Here is a 6,000-nt window from a genome sequence, read left to right as displayed (position 1 = left end):
CCCTATAAATTTGTTCCCAACTTCTGGCTTGACTTTTAGACAGAACTATTCTACCTGACCTTCATACGCCTCAGCACTTGACACTTCATGCAATCGAGTACTGTTTCTTGTAAAAGTGATGATCACCTAATTTAAGCATGGCATAAAATGGTAATATGGATATTTTTAGAGGTATTAGAATTCTGTTCTATAAAAGTAATTCCTGTAATTAGCTAATTCCGGTCTCTAAATGTAGTAGCTGTAATTACCTAATTCTAGGTATGTGTATATTTGGTCATCCCTGAAAAAACCTTTATGTATATAGGAGTGAAGAATATTCTTTTGTGATCACCTGTGGTACTAAGCCAATAAATGGAACTGATTGTTGAAACAATCATGTGTGATCTAAAACACAGAGAGAACATCTCCTGCCCACCCCACCCCCATCACCAATAAATCAGTCACAGTAACAACACCCACAAACTCCTCAACAGACTTTTATGGAAGTTCAGAAAAGCTTCCACAACAGCTTTACTTGGTATGTGTTAGAAATATGGGAGCAAAGTTAATAACTTAGTTGGCCCTCTGGAAATCTACTTACACAACAAATAATATCCCAGCACAATACAGAGGATCATAACTTTATAGATTTGGCTGAGAAAGCAGAACAAATCCATGCCCTAATTGGGTGACTGGAGATCTGGGAGCAAATTCCCAGCTGATTTAAACAACCATACTAAGAGCAAAACACTTCTCCCCTCATCAAGTTCCTATCTGTAAACTGTGTCAAGTGCTGCCAAAGAAAGAACATCTTGCAGGGAAAAAAATCAATGCATTAACAGCAGCAGATTTCAGTAAAATGATACACTGAAAAATGGGTTGGTATCTGAGTACATGTGAACTTGTGTGCAAGTGTTGAAAGTGCACATGATTTCACATTTTAATATCTTTTCAGTTCAGTCATTAATTGGGTTGTCAATTGATAAAATAACTTTATCGGCTTTTTAGTTAATTAATTTTTAACATTTGAATAAATTTTATATGAGCAACATCTCAATAGATGAGTCTTTTTATATCTTAATGGCAGTAGAATGTCCCCTCCAACATCATGATGTCCCTTTCAGTGATGTCAGTGTGCGTGTGACACCAACACACTAGGCCCCACTTCCAAAATGCTTCCAGGGGTGCAGGCTGAAGCCTGGTAACACTATTCACACATTTGCTGTGAGGGTAAAAGGGGGTGGGTACTGCTCTGAGCTCCTTGGAGGAGGAATGGAATAAAAGCATACCAGATGGACAACAGTTGTAATTTTTTGTATTGCTACAGATTTGTAACACCATATCCAAATATAGCATATCTGTGCCATTATAGGAACACTTCTGTCTCAGCTAAAATTGAGAGCCAGTGAGGTTTAACAGCTGGAACGTGTCCACTCTGAAAGCCCAGGTTAAAATTAGACATAGGCACAGACCAAAAAAATTTAACAAACCAGTGGTTCGTGGTTCAGTGCCGCTGATGAACCCGAACCAACGAACCAAAATGAACTTTTCCCACTGATGAACCGGTTCGAGGTTCGCAGTTCATCGGCATCAGAATGGCCCCCGTTGGACTTAGAGAGCCCATATTCCCAGGGAGTGTTTAGCAGGCTCTCCTCCAGCCAGCACCCAAGTTTGGTCAAGATTACAATAGGGATCTTGGAGTTATACCCTCTCCAATCTGAGGCCCCCAGGAAACTCCCATTTGATACAATTAGAGCCACCAGTTGACGTTGGCCCAGTGTACAAGGGGTTGGCAATAAGAACTGCCTATCAAGGTTTGCAGGGATGAGATTGGAGTTCCCATAGCTACAGAACACCCCCTTTCCCCCTCCCTTCCTCCGGGTGTCTTCTCCCATGTAACCAATTGTAACCAATTTGCAGCTCCATGGTTGGAAGGAAGACCTGCTGATCAAGGTAAGCTGGGCTTCGATTCAGGTTTCCAGGGCAACAGAAGGAGTGCAGACAGAGTTCCGGCATTCCCTCAGCTCCGTTTCCAAGGGAATTGATTGATGGTGCCTGACTGGCTTCACAAACCGCAGAAGAACACAACGAACCGGGCTTCCAAGGAACACTGGTTCATTGGCCATGGACACTCACGAACCGCCGGTTCGCGAACAGACGATCAGGCGGTTCATGGGGTTTTTTTGGTTCATAATGCGGTTCGTGCCCATGTCTAGTTAAAATCACATCTCACTAGGTCATCACTAACCTTGGACCAGCCACTGACGCTCAGCCTAACCAACCAAACAATGTTATTTTCAGGATATCATGGTCTGTATGCCACCATTAACTCCTTGTAGGAAAAGATGGATAAAAATTCCAAAAATAATAAAATAAAAGAGCACCACTCTGAAATTTTAGTGTATTAATAAAGGCCAGGTTGTTTAATGTGGGCATAGACCAACCAAAGTGGGAGAGTAAAGGACATCTTTGTCTACACAGTGACAGAACTAAAATTATATTTATTGTGCTCTCACACACACACTCTTGCTGTTTCTCAATTAATGTAACATAAAAGATCTTAATTAATGGCAGGATCATGTCCAAAAATTCCACCACTATTATAATACAGGATTCTGAAATTTCACTGAAATGGCAAGGGATAAAGCATAAATGATTCCTGTTTCTTCTTTGCAGTTTCTCTGTTTTGTATGAAGGAGGAAGGAGATAGGATATCTTCCGCAGCAAGAGACAAAGCCAGTAGTAAGAACATACATCAGAGAATGTACTTTTTGCAGCAGGAAACAAAACTCTTACCTTTGGCCCAAACCCAGAAGGGGTGACAAAGAATGTCTGGCTTCCTACCCTCAGACCATCACTTCATCAGAACATGCTAGCCACCAGTATGCCAGGCATTCAAAATTATGGGAAATCACACTTGTAAAGGAATGAATACATATTTAAGATGATATATGAAAAGACTGTGGTGTTAGGGATACTCCCATATATATGGCCCACAGCTGACTCCAGAAACAAAACTAAAAATCATGAAATGTTAAAGATGTTGATATAGCGGCACTAATGATTTAACATAAAGAGGGTTTGTCTTTAACTTCATATATATTTAAACCCCTAGAAAATATTTCTTTAAGACACATGATAAGTTAAAGCTGGTTTGCATTTTAACGTTTATAAGCCTTTTCTTGGTTCTCAGATGACTCAAATATGGTTTTGTTTTAAACATTCCAGTTTGGCACATGATTAGTCACCAATGAGAAATGTATGTTTTGCTGACTTTCATAAAATTGGTTGAAGACTGGAGGAGAGTTTTTAAAAGGAAAAAAATGAAGATACATAGCATGCCTAATCAATACCACCAGTAAGTATTTTTTGCATACATGTATAAAGCCAACAAGGAACATGCACAATATTTAAAATGCAACAGATGTTATAAAAGAGTTATAAAAATCCAAAATTTTACTCTGCTTGTATAGTTACACCCATTACACTTTCATTCATTAAACTGAAATCATGTCTTCATTTGTACATGAAAGAAGTGGAGTTTTCAAATGCTAAAAATTTGTAAACAAAATTGACTAGTAACCCCAAATTGAAGAACATCAGTAAAGCTAAATCCATGGAGACTAGAGATGGGAAGTGATCTGCTCACACAAGTTGCATAATATCAGATCATACAAGCTCATAGTTCCTTTTACAGGAATGCATTCACATCTCCTGTCTGAATAAACAGCTGATGTGTCTGTGTTTTTAAACACAGGCTGGCCAGAGGCATATTATTTGAACTGACTAAAGGTGGGCATGGACCAAAAAACAGACCAAAATTTGACATAGACCAGCCAGGTTCGGCATTTGTGAACAGGCGGGTCATGAGACACACACTTTTCATGGATGAAACAACTTTTGGGCCTGTCCGTTGGTCTGTGAAACCAGACATCCCAGTGCTGAGCAATCAATTCTCTAGGCAACATAGGGGAGTCGCCTTCAGAACTTCTGCTGCCTTTCAAACACACCAATCATAGCCCTGAAAACTTTGATAGGCAGCTCTGGTTGCCAACCAGAGAGCTCCCATTATTCTCTATGAGAGCAAGCAGTATATATAACACCCAGTGCTGAGCCACAGTTTCACTTTCTAACTGGTTACTGAGGGAGGAACTGCTTGTTGCAGAAGTTTTTTTGGATTGCGTTAGAGGGAGGCTAGGGGCTTGTGCTGCAGCATGGCTCTGGGAGCAAGCTTATTGGGTTTCCGTGGCTGAGGGCTAACTCTTCTAGTTAGTATTTTTTAATTCCAATTCTTATTTTCTTGTGGGTTGGTGGGCTAGCCTAGAGCTCTGCCCCAACCCAGTCTCAGGGCTGCAGTCAGGCTCTGGGACCAAGCTTATTGGGCTCCTTGAGGGCTCACTCTTCTGTTTCATTTTTCCCCCCTTTCAATTCTTATTTGATTGCAGGGTGTTGAGCTAGCCTAGGGTTCTGCAAATTGCTGCAAGCCAATGCAAGTCAATTGGCATGTGCTGCTCTTATTCTATCTACTGGAAGTTTCCTGGGGGTGGTTGCTTTGGAGATCTGTAACTCGGACCTCTGAAATGCAATCTTGGCCAAACTTGGAGGGTGGCTGGAGGAGAGCCTGATAAAGTCTCACTGTGAGGTTGGCATCTCTGAGTGCAAAGGGGGTGGACCTAGGGCCCCTGGAAGTGACAGACCACAGACCGATGAACCAGTCTGTGAACAGGGGTGAGTCTGTGAAAAGTTCATGGTCCATAGTCTGTGAAACATGAAGGACCATGGACCAATGGTCTGTGGTTTTTCCCCGGTCCATACTCATGTCTGGAATTGACTCCTTTTCTGATAAGCAATGGACAATGTTATGGTTTTTATAGAATATCCTTACCTTCAAGCAAGTTGTAATCCACTCACCTGACCATATCTACTCCAAAAGAAATCCCATCAGTTTCAAAGGGTCATGCACTGATGCATCTACTCACAAAACAGAGATCCCACTGTACCACTGGAATCTGTACATGCACAGAAAATCCATATGTTGCTCAATCCACACAAAATGGCAACTTATATTGGGTGCTTTGTGGGGACCAGTTACTCCCAATATGCACAATCAACAGGATCCCAGTTCACATGGATATAGCCAGTGCAATCCTAAGCAGAGTTACTCCTATCTAAGCCCATTGAATAAATGGGCTTTGTTTAGGATTGCATTGAACATTTGAAAAGGCATAGTAGCTGAGATTTGAAAGTAGATCTTCCAAAGTCTGATACATCAAATGAATCACTCTCAGAAAAATAGTTCCTTCACATTCTTGCCTGAGATTTCTCATAGGTCTAATACAAGGGATGAAGCCACAGTGGAGCCAGTTTGTCTATTTCCCTACCTAGAACATGGTTTCGCCTATTGCATTTTTTTAAAAAATTGAAAAACAGGCATCCTCATTTGTGGCATGACAACCTTTGTTTAAAGAAAGGTAACATTTTAAGTTAGGAACATTTCTGGTAAAAAAAAATGAGATGGTGATGCCCCCTCCCAAATGTAGTACTGCTCTAAACTCCACCCACCTCCAAGATGCCCTTTGGCTTAGAGTGGTCTTTTAGGATTAATCCACATTCATCATATTTATTCACTGCATTTCTATACACTTTTCCTCATTGGTCAAAAATAAGTTATTATGAAAACAATGACAATAATTGTAAGCATGGCAGTATCCTTACAAGGGAAAGGTTTAACTTATTTAAGGACAGTGCTCACTCTCAGCTTCTGGACTCCTAAATAAGCGTATGCATTCAATGTCTGAAGCTAACAGTTAATAAATATATAAATATACATAGAGACTTGGGTATAACAAGAGAAGCTCAATAACTCACCAGCAGGCTGTATTGGCACAAAGTGCAGGATGCAGTGGAGGCGTGGTCAGCTAAGAAGGGAAGGAGCACTCATCCTTCCTCCAGTCCAGCCAATGGTCACCGCCATTCCTTTCCGGAGCATCGGCAGGAGCAGCACGTTCCCCTCCCACCCTC

This window comes from Eublepharis macularius, chromosome 1 (genome assembly GCF_028583425.1).
Source record: "Eublepharis macularius isolate TG4126 chromosome 1, MPM_Emac_v1.0, whole genome shotgun sequence".
Lineage (NCBI taxonomy): Eukaryota > Metazoa > Chordata > Lepidosauria > Squamata > Eublepharidae > Eublepharis > Eublepharis macularius.
Note: the sequence above shows the minus strand (reverse complement) of the source record.